Here is a 19,434-nt window from a genome sequence, read left to right as displayed (position 1 = left end):
AGTTGAAGGTGGGAAGGCCTGGGTGTGCCCCGCCGTGCTTAAGAGATTTACGTGCGATTCGAGCAAACAAATTCAGGCCACGTTGTTGTGATATAACACGGATTCATTATGCGTTGTCTGGCCTCTTCGCGTGTCGCATTGCGTTCTTATGTTCTTTAGGTAATCGTACGTTGCTGCGTACTGCCAAGAACGGCCACGTCCTTTCACCTGGTTCCAGAAGCCACCACGGGTTCTTTTATCACCATACCAAAGCGCCTCGCCCAACGTCAGCGGCCACATACCCCCGTCTTCTCTCCCGGTGCGCCACCTACTGCTCGGCTGAATTCTCAGCATTAGGAAGGTCGTTACGCATTGTGTTAGGCCTAAGGTAAGGCGAACGGCTTCCCGCGTCTCTTTTAGCCGGTGTGCAGCAAGCAGTTCGGCTAAGGAATTATGAGGCCGTTCCTATGAAAGCACTTCGTCCATCGCAGCCGATTGAGACATGTCGGCGAAAACCACAGATCACTGTTACTCTCAACATCAGGCCTGCTTTCACAACCCATGTGGATTTTGTTGCCGCCGGATGGTGCTTTTGAATGCATACTATTTTCGAAACCCCACTTCCGAATGCGAAGCTTCTGTGCACCCGCCCTCCCATTTATTCTTTTTTTTATTCATTGAAGCCTTAAAGCCTGGAGACATCGCAGAATGCGAGACTAGCAATGTGTAAGCAACTCTGTCGCACACGCACCAACACAAAGCAAACAAAGCTGAAAAATAAATTATGAACCAACAAGATCCCCGAAATCATGCAACAGTAAAAAAATGGCTGTGGCTTAGATCAGCTACGTTTTATATGCGAAGCAAAAGCTTGGCTTAGTCTGGTTGAGTCTTGGTTTCGCTTGGTTAAACTTGATGTAGCTGTGTTGCCGACCACGGCTCAAAACCGTTCGTTCCCGTGCAACACTCATAGAAGGCGGCCCGGCCTCGCTTTCATTCACGGCGAACGCGGCGTTCCTCTTCGCAGGGCGCAAAACGAGTCACGTAGCCCGAGACGACCCAGCGGCGCATGCGTGGGAGGCGACGGAGCTGATCGGCTGCCGACCTGCTGAGCGCCCACAAACGCGGCGGCCGCTGGAGCTAGTTGAACAGAACGACTGAAAACGGGGCCTTGTGCGCAGAGTCGAAAGCGTCCCCGGCGAATCACGCGATGCGCTTCGAGGGGTGTGTCGCAGGGGGTGTGTCTGCGGTCAAAAGGTAAACTTCCGCATCCGCGGCGAAGCCACTTAACGAAAGAAGTGAAACCTTTGTTTTAAAGAATTTACACATAATATACCAGAAGAGGAGTCAATTGCGCTTTTCCAGAAACATCATTTTGCTGTCAAGCTCCTTTTCAGAAATTCTTCTAAGACAGATGACTCGGTAAGGGCTCGCCAAAAAACAGGCCGCGCGGACTGAGGAGGAGGAAATAATGTCGGGGAGAGCGTCCCACAGGGTCATTGCATTAATAAACATTCTTCCATTTATAATGCGCAGCACCGAACATTGGGGACACAGTTGCTCTGGTCGAGGTGCGGTGAAATTCCAGGCCGTGAATGTAGCCGAGGGCGTCAGGCCAGCGCGTAATAGTAGAAAAGGTGCCGCGCCCAGAAACGCCTTATAATATGGCGTGATAAGAATCTGAGAAGATGGGCTGTGCGTTAGCTTGGTATGGCCAGTTTTACGTGAGAACTGTTAATATATAGGCCCTTTAGCACAATTTCAGGTGGATTGTAATTCCTTGGCGATGTATTCTCGCAAGAGGTTGTTAAATATAGCGTAGTCCTGAGTACAGGTGGAACGTACGGGAACGAAGGACGGTCGAGAGAAGCACGGATACAATGCTTTGTGTCCGTGCATTGTGTTGTGTTGCGCTCTACCGTCTGTCCGTGTTTCTCTCGACCATTGTGTCCGTGTTTCTCTCGACCGTCTTTTGTTTCCGTACGCTCCAAATGAAGGTTTCCAGCGATCATGAACGAACTCACCCAATCCCAAGAAATCCAACGCATTGCAGTTGACTCTGGGCGATGGCTACTCATCTTTGCTAATCGGCTACTTTTACTAACACAATTTGTTGAATACAAGTTGATTTTTATATTGCGAAAGAACCGAGTATAAAAAGCCCCTTTTTATATAAAACCGTTTCCTCCATTGCTAGAGGGAGCAGCCGCCATTACGATGGGGCGGGATCTTAAACGGTCGTCCGCGCTTAAAGAGCAAGTACTGCTGATGCACAACTCTTTCCTCACAAGGTTAGGCAGAGGCGCGGAAGTGGTAATTTCCCAGACCCGGAAAGGTATGCACGCACATTTGCGGCCACAGTCAAGCGGCCGCATCAGCTTCAGAAATGTCAGATTCAACCACAAGCGCTGTCGCCGGCTTTTTTTTTTTCATAACTGATTTTTATGTTCCCGCGATGTTCACCTCTTGCAGGGTTGTGGTAGCCTCACCGAAAAGCATCCTAAAGCAATTAGGACCACCTTAGAACGATGGATGGCACCAAGAGTCAACAACAGGTGTACTTATCTCGTTCGAGGCCGCCATAATTAAACGCATAGTTTTTTTCCCTTCATCTTTCGCCACAGGCCAAAGGCCATACCATAGACAATAATTCTCTATCTCATCCTCCTGCCTCAAGAGTGTTTCGAGAAATGCCGACTATTTGATCTGTCGCTATTCGATCCAAGCAAAAGGACAAGGCAGGGGATCGCTTAAAAACAGCGCGCACGCACCGTTTCACAAATTTATATATTGAATTCCTCTGGTTTCATTGAGTTAGAAACTTGGTCAATCGCCTATTTTGAGGCTTAACGTATGGCCACCTAACCCTGAGGCATAGGCCGAGAGTTTTCATTTTATCGGGGTGAGGGGAGGAAGGCAATTTGCCGCTTATAAATATGGTGATAAAATGTACCCCTCATCATGCATTATATATATATATATATATATATATATATATATATATATATATATATATATATATATATATATATATATATATATATATATATATATATATATATATATAAAGATATATATATGGAAGCCTTCTACGCCTCGTATACCCCCCTATGCCTCCTTTTGTGTTCTACCTGCCGAATTACCTTTCTGTATTTTATCAACGAGCCCCTCATTTCCTAACCATATTATTTTCCGAAAGCCTAGCCAGGGTGCCGGTTCTGGCAGCCTTGATGCCAAGGTAACGTAAGAGGGTTTCCCGCCAATTTCCCGCTCATGACAAGCTGTAGACGCTCGAGTCACGCCCCGAGGGTTGAAAAGAAGGTCGTCTTCTCCCCCGTGTATTCAGAGTGGCACTGGCTACCACCCTCAAGAGTCAGATAGAGGTGTAATAAATATAAAGGAGAACACAGTCACCTAGATAGCCAAATTAGTAAGGCATGTATTTGTGCGTGTGTGCGTGTGTGCGTGCGTGTGTGTGTGTGTGTGTGTGTGTGTGAGTGTGTGTGTGTGTGTGTGTGTGTGTGTGTGTGTGTGTGTGTGTGTGTGTGTGTGTGTGTGTGTGTGTGTGTGTGTGTGTGTGTGTGTGTGTGTGTGTGTGTGTGTGTGTGTGTGTGTGTGCGTGTGTGTGCGTGCTACTAGTCCGCTGGTCCTCTTACGGTAAGGACTCTAAGAAATGAATGGCAAGTATAAAAGTAAGCTGTCCACGTCTGCGCCAGTTTAATGATTTTAGCCCCAATAAAAGAAATAAAACTTTACTGAAAAGATGGAGGCCACTCTAAAGAAGCGTCAACTGGTAATGGCCTTCGGGGAGTAGGGGGGGGGTGCAGAGTTCTCTCCGGGAAACACCAAAAAGGGGCTCGGGCCCCCAAGCCCCCCGCTTCCCACCCACCACCCGTAGTCTCCGCCTATGCGTTGACGACAAACAACGCCCAGGAACCCCAATGCAATGTGTGATGTCAACTGACAGCGGTTTACACGACCGACCTGAACGCGTGACGTAAGGTCGCACTTAGCGCTTTTGCATACCTGCACCCTCCTCCCTCTGTTGCGCACGTGCCCAGCGACGTCAAACTCATTGTACGTCAATCTACGGGTACCGGTTCACTACGTTCTGAGTGGAACGGGACACTCATTGTACAGAAAAGAGTCTGGCTGCAGCGTTGCTCTCAGAGATTAGCTCTTTTTTCAACCAGTCCCTGCAAGTGCAGGTCATCTTCATCCAAAGAAAGCGGGCACCCTAAGCATACAGCGAGCCATGTTATCGCCTCGTTCAGAAACGTGCAAATTCAGCAGGCGAACCGTTTCCAATTATGTGTTTATGTTACATATGTGCAAGATTCATTTAAAGCTTACCGCACAATTGCTGGATTTGTAACCTGTGCTGCAGGATGGGGAAATTATATAGAATGCAACACTGTTTCAGTTTTTATTGTTAACCTCTTTATGCGATCCTTTGTCATTCCCGGCTGTTCATATCTTTATGGTTATTTTATCTAACATCTCTATTACCCAGTGGTTTTGAAGAGTATAAGAATACCAGTATATTGGTCCATGTCTGGAAGACAGCGGGTGTTTGTTCTCTTTTGTAGCAAATCCAAAACATTTCAGGTAATACTGTAAAAAACGGTAAACAACTACAGTAGACTCTCGATAAACGGAACTTCAAGGGACCGGAAAAATTAGTTCCCTTTAACAGGAGTTTCGTTTACGGAGATAGATGTTCTAAGGTGCAAATTTATGTGCGTACACACTTCTGAGGGCATTTCATAGAACTCTAACCACTAGAAAGTGACTGTAGCTGATAGTTTTCAGAAAGCGAGAAAACTACAAGAAGCGTAGGCGGCACAGCATTCACAAAGTTGATTTGGCAACAATGAGTCGCTTTGAACAACAAAATGCGTCAATTATTTTTGTCTGAGTCCTTGCAACTGCATCTTCACGGAGGCTAGAGGCCTCAACTTTGCGAGAGCTTACGAGCCACTGAATTTAGAAGACGGCAACGTGGTAATGAAGGACGAATAGCACAACGATGGCACGAACGAGGCGACAGAAGCTGAGCCCTGTAGCCTCGGCGTCTAGAATCGAGACCGAACGGCTGGAACAATAACTGCGATGTTGCATTCGTTGCGCTAACACGGCTAACCACTTACGAGACCAGGCTTACGAGGCCAACAAGGCTAAAAAAGCATGGAGGAAGAAAAAAACAAGAACGAAATAGCCGGAACCGTAAAAAGCTGATTCTCATGCCAGTGGATTTCACAAGAAGTTCCATTTCTGGTTCCGTTTACACGGTGATGCGGAAATTTCAGTTCCTATTACCGGGAGTTTTTTTACGTTATCTGAATACAAAACCAACAAATTCCAGGCAACTGTTCCGTTTAAGCGTCAGTTCTGTTTAAGCGGTTTCCGTTTATTGAGATTCTCTTGTACTCCGTACAGTGGGGTGATAAGAGCATTGTGCCGGATAAAGCCCTAGTTTATCGCAGTTGGTACCTGAGCACTGTGCGCAGTCTGTGTACGTGCTTCAGCATGTGCGCTCTCTTCATTCCTTTCATTTCTACTCCGACTAACAACCGAATCGCTCCGCCAGGGACGACTGTACAATTCATTGAACTTTGTCAGTCACTCCCTACCTAACATATTGACAACCACACGTGTGTTTGGTCTTAGGCTTCGCAACTGAACTTTGATAAAAAAATATTATCGTGCATATTCAAACCTGTAATCATCATTATCGTCATCATCAGGCTGTCTACACCAACTGCAGGGCAAATGCCTCTTCCGTAGATCTCCAATTATTCCTTGTAATCAAATACGTTCTAGTATGACTTAGGACCCGGTTTATGACTGAGGGTATTTTCTCTGAGCTGTTGGTACGAAGTAAGGTAATCACGACGGAATTCGCCATCAGTTGCACAAGTTTATGAACGTGATCGATCTATTGCGGATACCTTGCGATCTGGAAATTCCAGCGCTCAATTATTTCCAATACGTCTAATAGGGGACGGCTTACCGTCTGGTCGGGTAGGTAATACACAAGGTAGCGCACAGGTTACTGACCGAGTAAAAACAAAATAATGACGTTTCGTGAGCGTTACCGCCCTATTAAGATTCTGAGCGAGAGCCGCAGCGCTTTCGAAAGATCATTTTTAGTTGATGAGTGGGTCAGCGACCTGCATTTCCTTTTCTGTACCGTACATCGTGATCAAACGTCGTAACGTAGCGCGTCTGCGAGGTCTCAAACCCCAACGGAAACAATCTCGGGAGGCGACCAGCCGCGGTGGGTCAGTGGCTATGGCGTTGCGCTACTGAGCACGAGGTCGCGGGTTCGATTCCCGTCCGCGGCGGCCGTTTTTCTGATGGAGGCGAAGAGCAAAAACGCCCGTGTGTACGAGATTTCGGCGCACGTTAAAGATCCCCAGGTGGTCAAAATTAATCCGGAGCCCTCCACTACGGTGCGCCTCATCGTCTGCGTTGCGTCGGCGCGTAAAACCCTACAATCAATCAAATCAATCTCGGGAGGCTTCGTGATAGAATTTTGGAGTACACTCTTAGGCAAAAAGGACTAAAAGTTCGTTCGTCCTTTGGGGGACTAACGGCCGTTGCCACAATCATTAGTTTCTTTGGGGACTAAATGTGAGGTGACGAACGGTTAGTCCGCCACCCGGTTGGTCCGTTCCGATACTCCCCAAGGGACGAACTGCCGAGTCTCAGAAAAAAAAAAAAAAAAAAACAGACGTCCACCAACAGGGATCGTACCGCCAACGCCCGCAAATAGACGCAAGGAACCCGACGCGGTACCACTTCATAGTGATCAAACTAGCCCAGTCTAAAGCTTTACTTAGGTACCACTTCACCACGCCGCGGACGGATGGTCGGGTAGATAATTTTCAAGTGTACAGCGTGTAGTGCTGTGCCAGGTGATGGATTCATTGCAACTGGGGTCGGAATTTTTATCCGTGCAAGCGACCGTGACCCCGATTTGCGCTTTTCGCTTAGCGCTTTGCTAACTTGAGGGTCCAGTGCTCATTTCGATTCTGAGTACAGTCTCACAATCAATTTTTTTTCGTAAAGAGCAATCAACTCGTCGCCTGTTGAGACAGATGGCTCGGTGATCGGACGACTCATTTGTTTACGCAAAAATTAGCGCAAACTAAGTGTATTCTTAGTGTTCGATACATGCGTTAAGTGCACTAGGTATGGTGTGTGAAAGCGGTCGTCTGTGTGAGTGTCAGAATAGGGAAATAGACCATATTTTCCTGCATCGGCGAAATCAAATTTGGTGTTGCTTAGCCTGAATTCTTCAAGTTGGCGTCGCTAGACGATCGGGACTGGGAGATGCAACTGGGTTTTACAGCAGTTGCAGTATTGTCATAGCTTTGGTGCACAAGGCAATTATGTACCGAGTGTAAAAGATAACTTTAAGACGCTTACCTGTAGCGAGCATTTTTATTTTGCAGTTGTTGTCATCAGCAACTAATGCGTTTGTTCGCGTCTGTGAAACATACATATTCATTACGCTTGGGGATCAACGTTTGCTATTGTCAGTACTATTTGTGGTATTGTTGACGGGCTTGAAATCTTTCATTGGCCGTTATTACCGCGCCCGAATCGTATGCAGCACAGCGTATCACCATAACCTCTCGATGACGCATCGCCGCTACTTGCCATTACCCGCCGCTCGATTGACACTAGGCGCTTTTTTTATAATTAACATAAAGATTTTTCCCAGTGGCACCATCTAAAGGACCCACTGACTGCAATGACTTGTGTTTTGGAAATCTGAAACTGTCCACAGACATATGCGCGAAATGGGAACGACGACGCCATTAGGGGAAAAACGACGCAGCAAAGGGAATAAATGCATGCGTTTCGTCTTCCCGTTACTCCTCATATATCGGCGGGGACGAACAGTTATTCCGGATTTGTGCACACGGCACACACTCTGCTACAGATACTCCCGTTGAAGATGAACTGTTGCCCGCGAAGACTAACAGCTGTATTTTAGAGGGATTTATTCCTTTTTGCCTAAACTAACAGCTGTATTTTAGTCCCTATTTTAGTCCTTTTTGCCTAAGAGTGTGTTGTTGTCCTTGTTTAGAACCCATTGGCGGTGTCGACGTGCGCCCGATAAACTCTACGGAATGTCTGACGTCAGAGCACCGTCGACAAAGAGCCTACGCGCTTCCGGCAAAGAAGCCGTACAACCTTTGCGCTGTCAGAAAAATACTATAGAAAACAAACACAAATGAAAGCCCTCGCACTATCACGTTTGAAACTGCTGATTGTCGGCGTAATACGTCATGTCGCCCTTCCGAAAAGCGTGCTGAAGGCGCCGCGCTTTACCCGATTGTCTGTTCTGTTTTATGTTTTTGTAGCTGCCACTGCTCTTCACACGTCGCGGAATCCACTGTCGCTTAGAGTGCGCGTCTCTTCGTTGCGATCGGCTTCCATTGTCTTGTCTTCTATCACTCTATTTTTTCACTTTGCAAAACGCTCTTCTCTTCAGACGCTTTTCTGGCGGAAGTCGTGTAAAGCAGACTTTTTATTGTGTTTTCTTTTGCGTAAATGCCGCACTGGGGGCGCTTCAGAAGTCGTGGTTCTTTGTCACTACCATCTGCTCCACGGCTCCCGGTTGGCGAGAAAAGAACCGTTCACTTCAGCGGAAAAGTGCAGAAGGTCGAGGTTACGGTGGCGTGTTCTGGCAGCGCGTCGGCTAGAAGGTACAGTCTCCTTTTTTGTATTCGAGTATATGGTATAGAAGTTGAAACTTTTGTTGTAATAAAATTATCCACTTATAACTAATTTAGCCCATGTTACGCTCACATCGCATAAAAAGGAAATGTATCTGACAAAACTGTATAGCCGTTATAACACACAAGCTTTTTTTTATGTTGAGACGTTTTTGAGTGGTTACACTATTTGAATCTGCAGAATTTTTATAGCAAAAATGATTCTGTGTGAATTTCACCCTGGTAAAGTTTGTTTCTGCGGGGGTATTTACTTCAAAAATTAGGGAATTGATTTTGGCGTTAGGGTACAGATATCTTTTATTTCCGCTCCGTGTTTCTGCCACTCGGCATATGAGGAGGTTTAAAGATGGGAAGAGAGAAGAAAGCAGAAAAACAATGGTAACAGAAGAAAGTAGGAATGCTAGAGAGACAGCGGGGAGGAAGCACAGATAATCAGGAAACCGATCAGATTGGTCGAGTCAACAGGTATACCTGTATTCGAGTTACGTGCATGCAGAAAGGCCATTACGACCTCCAGTATCTGTCTTCTTGCAACCAGCGCTTGACGTTATCCAGTTTGTCCAACAGCCCTTCTGAGCACGTGGTCCTGAGCTGATCTTTTTCTCGAACTGATTTGTCACAGTGTGTTTTACTACAACAATGCCAGTGTTAAGCTCACCCTTGAGAAAAAACTGGCCGCCAAGACTACCCTTCTTCCACCTTAAAAATAGACTGCCAAATCTATTGCCACATTTCATATTCCTAGTTATGTGGCTGAATACCACGAGAGCCAATTTGGGTTGGCAAGTTCTGAACGCGTAATTGTTTGTAGTAAATCAAACCAATTAGGAAACCTTAGATAAGGGAACACCCCCTCGGCCCTCCCTTACAAGCAAATATGAGCGCAAGCGAGGATAGGCGAGCTCACAGTGATGCTTCGAGGCGAAGCTTCTATGGCTACGGTTCCACGCATTTGTCATGTCTCCAAACAAAAATTGACGTGCTTTCGAAGCATGACGCGTTCTATAGCTCGAGGCGGTGAAAATTGAAGGTGCCTGCTTGTGCTAAAATCATGCGGTTACCACGAAAATCATACACCATTCTAAGACTTGATTTAAACCTGAAGCCTTTTACTTACATTGCCTTCTTACTTCTACGTACATTTGGAGCAAATTACTACGTAATAGTCACCATCTACAATGCCTAAAATGTTGCAGACCACAACAATCTAGGTTTCGTCCCTTGGTTATGCATTTTGTTTAGATTAGTTATCAATACGCATCATTTTAAGGACCACAAGAGCCTCGGGAAGACAATCAACGCTTCTAGGTGGTTTGCTGCTGTACGAGCGAGCGGCGTCGGTACATGTCCGCGTTAGCACCACGCTCGCTATGTCGACGTTCCATGTGCTTATAGCCTCCTTCGGCTCCTCTCAGCACAGTCCCGTCGTCAAAACTAGCGGCCGTTGTCAATTATGAGTTTAACTTATCTCCTGTCGTCCCAGTCGGGAAGCCGCGTAGAGCCCACGTGTAGCTTTTTGGTCGTGCATATTCAGAGTTTCGAGTGGCTTATGAATTTGTTTTTCATTTACATTGTGCACGCGCGTTTAGAGCGAACCGCAACACAGCGTATACCGAGGGACCAAGGCCGGGCTTCAGAACACACCAGATACAGCGATTTCTTGGGGGCTTTGAACATCCGAAGAAACGTAGCGATGCGTCGTGTACTTACCGCACGCCAGCATTGCCGTCAATGTGCGCGAATTTCATTGCGGCTTCCCGTCAACGGCACCCCAGTTCGAAGCATGAATAGTAAATGGGATGCAGCATAGCACAAGATATGGGTGTTTTGTTCGCGCTAAAAAACTGACATTTCCGCGCTGAAACTGTCACGTAGCTTGAGCCGCAAAGTTTATTTGAGTGGGCAGCTTTGTATCATAAATTCCGAAAATAAAACGAAGGATTGGCACAAAAGGGTCCAAAAAACAGGTTAAGATTAGATAGCGGAGTATTGCTTGCTGGAGAAGCCTGCTTTTGACTCCGCACTTCCACTGCAATATCTTGTTCTCTTTCATCACCATTATCAGCCGCAACGGGGCGCTCCACTGCAATATCTTGTTCTCTTTCGTCACCATTATCAGCCGCAACGGGTTCACTGCAGAGCGAGGGCCTCTTCCATTGACCTCCAACCACTCTTGTCCTGCGCTGCTTGAGTCCATTGTTTACCGTTGTATTTTTTTATTTCATCCATCCATAGGGTGGATGGCCTTCCCCTTCTTCTGGACCCATCTTTTGGTATCCACTCGGTTACCCAAACTGTCCACTAGTGGTCGGTTCATCTCACTACACGGCCAGCCCAAGTGCATTACTTGTTTCCTTATTCGAACTATGATATCGTCAACTCTAGTCTGTTCTCTGGTCCAGGTAGCTCGTTTCCTGTCGCTGCGTGTTATTGCTAACATTATTCGTTAAATGACCCGTTGAGCAGACCTAAGTTTGCCTTCGGTAGTTTAGTGAGGCGCCAAGTTTACGCTGCGTGTGTCATGACTGGCAGTATGCACTGATTGTATATCTTTATTTTGAGTGAGAAAGGTGGCTTACTTTTCACTATTTGGGAGTACTTGCATTGTGTTCCCCAACGCATACCTATTCTGCGCCCGATTTTTCCCTCGTGGTTACGGTCAGCACTAAACATCTTTCCGAGGAAGTTATATTCTTGTACTTCTGCTAGCGCTTCGTCTCCTAACCTGAAAAGGACGCTTTTCATATGCTCATTTCTCATTACTTTTGGTTTCGTGATATTATTTTTGAAAATTTGGCTAAAACTCTCGACTCTGGAGTTTTGGTATGGCGTGTGCCATTATCAGTTGAACTGTGTTGAAGGCATTTTGTTTTTAGTCTGTTCTTTCCTACTGGGATGTTTGGCCCCAGCTTAACGTGCAGCAGTAAACTGAGCACTAATGTCCTGAACGGAGGACACTTGTTTTGTCTATTCTACCCCAACGTAAAACACTCATGCGGAATTGCGATGGCGATGAAGGGTATTTTTAGAGCTAAAGTCATAAATGCCTCATCAAACGCCAAATAGTAGCCGCCACGAATGATGTCAAGGTGGCCACAGCTATAAACAAGAATAAATCAATGCAAACACCTTCGAGTGTGCCTGGTACTTAAAATCAATACCCAGAGCGAGGGCCAAGTTCATCACCCCAGCGCTAACTCGACACCGTGCAAGAGGGCAAAGCATGCCTAGTGCGTGCCCTGTGACAAGTAGACGTGTCGGCACAAGACATGTGTCCGCGAGCTGCGTACAGTGCTGATTCCGGGGAATCTGTGGCTTGAGTGGGACTATTCGGACTGTCGAAGTACTGCGCGACAAAAACAAAAACACATAAACAAAAGCGACGGGCCGCAAACATGACATGACTATAAAGAATCTTCTGTAGCGGTCGCGCTTTTACCTTGGAACCACCTATGCAGGAGTGAGTGCGCGGAGAATTCTGCTGGCTTCTCTTAGCCTTCTTTTTACAGCACAAATTTTGGCAACAACCGATTTAAAGCGTATTTTGGTATTGCAACACCACTGCGAGGCTCAGCCAGATGCCTCTTTTTAGCATCAGATCGGCCCTAGACTGTAACTGCACAAGGCATTCCTGACATGCATCAAACGTAATTCATGGGTATGGGTTCTCCGCCGCAAAAGTTCCTAATGTATATTTTGTACATGCTGGTATATAACGTAAAGTCATGGCGCTAGTGGGTTTCTCGCAGCACCAAAAAGGGGACAAATGTTCTTGCACCCCCCCCCCCTCCAACTAAAAAAGATATGTTTGCGAGCCAAGGAATGCTGTGCATTAAAGGTAGTGAACGTGTTCACAACTGTCAGTATTGGCTCCGGGCCTTTCGGTCGCGCCATGCACTGTTTAAAGCTACTGCTTGTTACCTTCTCCACAAGCTACGATGATCTATTTGCGAAAAAAGCAGGTGGAGGTTTGTATACGGTTTAATAGGAGCCGTTGTAGATTTTGTGTGCTCCCGCATACTAGAGTTGCGTTCATCGACACTGGAATTCGTCGCATACCCCAGCAGAATTTATTAATGCTTTTAAACACAACTGATAGTACTTTACAAAAACATACACGGCAATTCAGGCAACTTAAAGAAGACTACATCTTAACACCAATACACTGGCGGCCGTCTGAGAACAACGCTCTGGGAACTCAAGTGTCTTCAAATACTTCTGCCAAAGCTTCGAAAACCATGAAAACTCTACAGTATGTGGAAACTTTCAGGCATTCAGTGTTGTGTTATAAGGAAACATAAGTGCCTACAGAGATATTCAAACACGGAAAGATACCTTGGCTTAATCCCCGCGCACTTCTACTGTTAATTCTGGGGGCGCTGTTTTCTGCAGGAATTTGATTGTTGTCAAAGAAGGCAATTCAAAAAAGTGCTCTAAAACCAACACACTGTTGCAGAGCGATTTTCTCTGCTCCTGCAAGGAACCGCAGACCTCATTCTTTGAAGTTGTCACTAAACACAGTCGCTAGCAACATAAATATCTCCAGTTTGCGACGCACAACAAATATTTACTACCTAAGAGGCTCTGCGGCAAACAGTTCAAAAAGCTTTGCTTGCATGGTTTTATTTATAGCCATATTTCACCTCTCAAGTATCATAGCACACCGGGAATCCAAAATAGCTGCTTCGGGTTGGCTTGGAAGTGAAATCTAACAAAAGGTATCAGTATCAAAGCTGTCTACTCTAAAAGAAGCAGCATTGTACTGTGTATTTGGAATCAAAATAAAGTAGCGTTGCCCAACCATCCCAACTTCGAAACTGGTGAACAAAAGCTATAATACAATCTATTTTCTTGCAAGAAAAATTGCCGCGTATCTGCTCCTTTCGTTGCAAATGTCGACAAAAGATGATAATCGACTGCCACCCCTGGCAAACAAATGTCTCCCTTCTCTTTCCCGCTCACCTCTCATGCTGTTCCTCTCCTGTCTCGTTCCTCCCAAGATAACACGCTAGAGGTTTCGTCAAGTCAATTTAAATTTACCGCGTTCCACTGCCAAATCGGGTGCCTCGATGCCAGCGCTGCCGTACGGCGGAGACGTGCCTGAATGGAGGCACCCTACTACAAGGTTTATAGAACCATGTTGCCCTACTCCACCAGCGTTCCAAGCGGAACGTGGATCCTACGTAGTGGAAACTTTTGTTGCTGTTGCCGTTTGATTTTTTAAATTCCGCCAGCCAGCGCGGCCAACAGCAGGCGAAGGTTTTCAGCGGTTGATGCAGTATTTTATTTGCTATCACAAAAAACAGGTATCCGTGATTTTCTTTATTAAAAGAATACTGCAAATATCACTCATGTAATGATTTTCCGCCTAAATTTGTGCAATGTCTTGTTATCGTTCAACAATGTTGACAGGCAGGAACATTAACACCGGACTTCGGCGTTTGAATTTGGCTGTGAGTACATAACACTATTGCGCAGTATCTCTTTCACTTGGGCCCGGTGGCTTAATCGAGTCACAGGCAGACAGACAGAGAAAAAATTCTGCCTTTAAGTAGCCCAATAAAGACTATGGTCTTTAAATTACGGCCATGTCGTTCTCATTGCCAGAAGTCCGCTTAGCTGGATACGTCCTAAAATTAGAGGTAGAAGAAACGCTTGAAGGCTTGTATTAAAGGCCAACTGCAACGAAATTTTCGGCTCCGTAAATGCACTGTATTTCGCTAGTATTACCTTAAAAGTTGCTACCTCCTAAATTTGGAGGCCCAAATGTACGTCGCTGCATCGTAAACTAAGATCAAAAACGCTCTTTTCAAACCGAAACTGGAAAAAAAGGGCAGCCATTACGGAAGGCCGGAGGGTGATGTTACACTCAGGAATCCAGTGGGCGCAGCCGGCGGATTCTCCCATGGCTGCCTGTGAGAAGAGGGCACGCATTCGATGTGTTTCGGGTCGTCTGTTTTTTCAAACATTTAAAACGTGCGCAAAAGGGGGTTGGGAAGTTGTTGCAATCGTTACTGATTTCGCTGTGAGCTGCTGACACGCGCCTATAGTCGCCCGGTAAAACGAAAACATAGGCATAGCGAGACGTCGTGGCGTAGCTGGGAGCTAGGAAATAGGTAGACAAAAGGCCGTTTGAGCGCTGGATGGGCGCCGGCACAGCTGAAATGTCCCGTGCCGATCGAACCATCCTGTGTTTGTGAGAAAAAAAAAACTACCGTGGGAGGAAAGCGTCGAAACATGCCCGCTAGCGTGTAAGAATTCGGTTTCAGCACATGTTATCAAAGTTAAAATCCAGAATTTTATTACTTTTGTTTACACAGGCAGTTTTGTTTTTGTTAGAAGGGTGCCCGCGCCGAATATTCAGTTAAAATGGCCCATCTCCCCGCGAGGGGGACTCGAGTAAATGCGTCGCATAGGGGGTGGGTGTATTGCGTTAACGTTTAGTGTTTGGGGAGTTGGTGGTAGTGAATGCGTTGTATCAGCAGCTTCTTGACGTAGTTTGAATGAGTCAAGGATATAAGGCGCGTTCGTAGCCGTTCATTCTGTATCGGTTTTGTGGCGCAGTGGGAAGAGCACCATGTACCTCGCGTTCCGCCCACAGGTAGTGAATGCGTTGTATCAGCAGATTCTTGACGTAGTTTGAATTAGTCAAGGATATAGGGCGCGTTCGTAGCCTTCCATTCTGTGTCGGCTTTGTGGCGCAGTGGGTAGAGCACCATGTACCTTGCGTTCCGCCCGCAGGGTCGTGGGATCGAAACCAGGCGCCAGTAAGTATTATTTTTTTATATAGTGTAGGGGGAGGGGTGCGGACCTGTTGTTGAGAGCGAGGAGGTAGCGTGATGCGGGAGAGGAGGAGTGGGGGAGAGGGCACACATGGAACGGCTGTTGCGGACGCCGTGGCACGCCGACAACGCCGGGTGACATCGTGAGTTAAAGAAATGCTCTGCATTTAATAGAGAGTTTTAGCTGACCATTTTCGACGGTCCGCTCCGGTATCGGCTGCCCGCTTGGCGCAACGGGAGCCAATGCCGTTCGCGGCCAAGCGCGCCACGTATGCGCAGTGGCGCTCCCGCTTTCTATCAGAGCGGAGCAGACCGTGAAAAACGGTCAGCTAAAACTCGCTAATTATGCCATGCAGCGACGAAGCACTGCAGTGTCTTCACTCGTCGTTAAACCTTTCTCCAGGCTCAATGCTGCGAAATGTGGCCCCCTTTCTTATCTTTTTTTTTCCTCTGGTGACATAAATATTGCCAAAAGCGGCTAATATTTATTTTTTTTAATGAACATGTTTGAACTGTATCGATTCCCTGCAGCGCACCGCGTGCTGTACTTGTTCGCACCCCAACCGGAGCGATAAAAGCATATCGTCTGGCCTCGGCTTTTCTGCGTATTGCGGACCCGTAGAGACGCTCGGCCGTGAGCTTGCAGTGCGCCGCGCAGCCGCCGTAGTCGTTCGCGCGACGACGCACCGACGGGCCGCGACAACAAAGTAATCGTCTCGCGTCGGCCGTACTACGTATTGCGCGCTCGTAGGGACGCCCGGCCTCGCCTCGCGTAGGCCGTACACGCGTTCGAGTGCTCGTCGAGTCGACCGAGTTCTTGCTGCCGCCGTAGCGACCACGAAATCGGCCGTCGTGCTACTGCCGTACTCGCTCACCGACGGCGTATTGCCTCGCGTAGACCGGCCCCGGCACTTTTCGAATATGCTCTTTATGTATCGGCAACGAGACCTTCTTCAGCTTCTCGCATTACGGAAACGCGTGAAAGCAATTATTCATGCAAAAGGCACGAATTACACTGCTCACACGCGTGAGATCGCACGTAAAAGGGCTACTGAGCAGAGCCGAGTCTGCCAACCGCCGCTGCCGCCGCACGGGAGTCCTTACTGTCACGTCACATCCGGCAGTTGGCCGCAGTGGCGACCAGTTGCAGCGACACTCCACTAGGTGCTGCGGCGGCTAAAGTAGCGTGTTTTTGAACGGTTTTAATAAAAAAAACTGTGCGTTTGTGGAGTTTAAAATTACGACACAAGTAACTTTAGTGGTGCATACCACACGTTGAAGCAGAATTTAGGCCAGGTAAATTTTTGTTGGAGTTGGCATTTAAGGAATCAGGGTTATCGCTATGCACTTACGTTTTCAGCCAACAATTTTGGGAAAAGTGTAAACGTTACCAAGGCTTCTTTTTCGACAAATAGTACGGGCAGAGCAGGATACGAGCGGTTGGGGGTGAATTCGAGGGGCCTTGGCCTTGCAGAGGACCTATGACGATGAAGGCGATGATGCTGATGATGACAATTCTGTGTTCGTTTCGAATCTTTGAAAGGTTCGTAATATAATTAGCTGTCTTTTGCTCCCCCACGGCGGGTGGTTACTCGCGTTGTATTTTTTAGGGCTAACTTTTCGGTTCACAACGTGTCCTTACCGCCGCCTTCAAATGATGAAATTACGGCACATAATAGTGCGCACTCTCCGTAGCCACTATATTCTATTAGAGTCGGAATCTACGATCCTTCATGGTCCGCTTTATTCGCATTTATGGCATCAGGTGAAGCATCTTCAGCCGCCTCTTACGTTTTGCCGCTGTAAAGGAAAGCAATATGAAAATTGAATCAACGGCCATGGCCGGCAGCGGCCACAGAGGCTAAACTTATACTACAAAGTATCAAGGAAGGCGAATTTGTCGTTGTTAAGACCGGATCCTAGAGTCGAATAGAAGATTTCCACCGGCCTCTCTCCCCAGAAAAAAAAAACAGTATACAAGAGTGCTTATTGTTACTACGCACAAAAATTAAGCGCGCACAGCAGAAAGACATTTTCCGCTGGAGCATGATTTATTCGATTTGTGGCCTTCGCTCTTGAGCCAGGAGTCCTCCAGTGACCCCTCGCTTTTAATTTTTTTTTACGATGCAGCACGTCTCACCTGTTCCGTCACCATGCAACAATAAGAAGCTATTCAGAGTTCATGTTGATGCGTTTTGGTTTCCTTTCTAGCGTTTGTGTTCGATTAAGTTTCGTTGTATTACAAGTGGCCCTACAACACTGACCGCAAATGTAGATCGGCTATGAAATTGGCGGGGGAACGTACGGCAATTACAATTGGAATTCGATCCCAACGTCGTCTCTAAAAACAACGAAGATGTTAAGTTTATGCTTTATATTTTATGCGAACAATGCTGCCACCAAGCTAACGCACACGAATATTACAAACGATATGGTTTGACCGCGCCATTGTATTGTGTGAAATTCTTTGTTTATTTTAGCTTGCGCTAATACAATTTGCTGTAAAGAACCGATTAGCGTCCTACCAAGCACTGGTCACGTATTTTTATTATAACCTTTAGCCAAAGTCAAAGAACACATCGACATAGGAGTCTTTAATCTCATGGTCCTCGAATGCGTTGTGCCTATCTTCAGCCCCTCAAATTCTATCCCCATATTTCTCGTCAACAGATGCAAAATGGCGTATATTCATTTCTAGGCTGCACGACTAGGCACCCTTCACAAAAATGGAACGACAATACGAGCCGCGTCGTATTGTTCAGTGGATGACTTCGTGGCGCTCCCTTTATTCCTTATTGTTTACTTAAATGCCTAACTGGTTATTGAACTTCGGTGAATAATATTGAAGATTCAAAATGCTGGCAGTCTAAACTATTTATGCTATTTATTCAACAAAAAGCTCTATAATAAATAATCCATGTTATCACGCTGTTTTAGCCAAAAGCTTTTTATGCCTGGCTGCTCCGCATTTCCTGAAAGCACAGACGCATTTAGTACTCGGTGGTAGAGCCTTCAACGCCACACCCCGTTATTTTAAGTATCGCCTTAAATACATCAAGCATCCTTTGTTCGCTTTCTTGGAAACATTTTCGCTTTCGATCAATCGCGTCTAATTGGTAGATACTTACATTTTCATTTTCTGGTATTAAGAACTTGCATGCATGCGAACATCCTCGTGCACGCGACCTGCCCTTTGTTGCTTACAATGGCGGGAGACCTTTAGTCGTGTTTGCCATCTCTGGGTGAAACTCGTGAGACGTCGTGACTGAAGGAGTGCTCCACAATGCTTTTACTGCCGCCTCCGCGTGGAACTTTCCTTCTCGTACAGTTACGTGAAAGAATGCTGTTTAGCGCTATTGTCTGAAGTGGAGCCGGCAAGAGTTCCCCTAACACACGGAAAAAAAGGACCACCACTCATACTCTCAATGACAGAAATGAGGATCTCAGCCGATAGATCATGAGAGCGGCCGTTCTTGAGAAAACCAATCAAATAACTAAGCATATACCTGCAACCCCAAACAAACGAGCGTTTAATTACCTTCAGCAATAGCAATGATAATAAATTTCAGCCATTCCGATTTCAGCTCAAACATGAAACTGCGGCATCAAAGACTCACGGGGAGCTTCTGTGTTAGCGGGCGTGCTTTTACGTCTGTGTAGCCATCACCCATGCAGCTGGGCCTTTTGATGGTACAGGTTTGCTAAAAAAACTTACACCATCTTCCCGTGGAGAACCCTGGTGACGATGCGAAGCATCATGGCTGTTCCATGTGGTTCCATTGTGTTGCCGTTATGTTAAGTGATCCGGTGTTTACTAGGGCCAGAGGGAATTCCGCGCCCGGGTCCACACCGGTGGCAAAGGCACGCAAGTACTGTCGTGTGACGGTGAGTAGGCGGTGGTTATCGAGGCGCCAAAACTC

General features: G+C 46.7%; 1 protein-coding gene across 1 annotated transcript in view; it reads left to right on the top strand.

Annotated features, from left to right (window-relative positions):
* Positions 1 to 8,560: 8,560 nt before the first annotated feature.
* Positions 8,561 to 19,434, top strand: part of LOC144146855 (monocarboxylate transporter 13-like) — a 70,594-nt gene continuing 59,720 nt past the window's right edge. The window contains exon 1 of the mRNA XM_077678811.1: positions 8,561 to 8,702. The gene's annotated coding sequence lies outside the window, so the exon portion shown is untranslated. The remainder of the gene's footprint in view (positions 8,703 to 19,434) is intronic.

Source organism: Haemaphysalis longicornis, unplaced genomic scaffold (assembly GCF_048455015.1).
Source record: "Haemaphysalis longicornis isolate Haplotype H1 unplaced genomic scaffold, Haemaphysalis longicornis Haplotype H1 scaffold_7, whole genome shotgun sequence".
Classification (NCBI taxonomy): domain Eukaryota; kingdom Metazoa; phylum Arthropoda; class Arachnida; order Ixodida; family Ixodidae; genus Haemaphysalis; species Haemaphysalis longicornis.
Note: the sequence above shows the minus strand (reverse complement) of the source record. Positions and strands in the feature narration are given on the sequence as shown.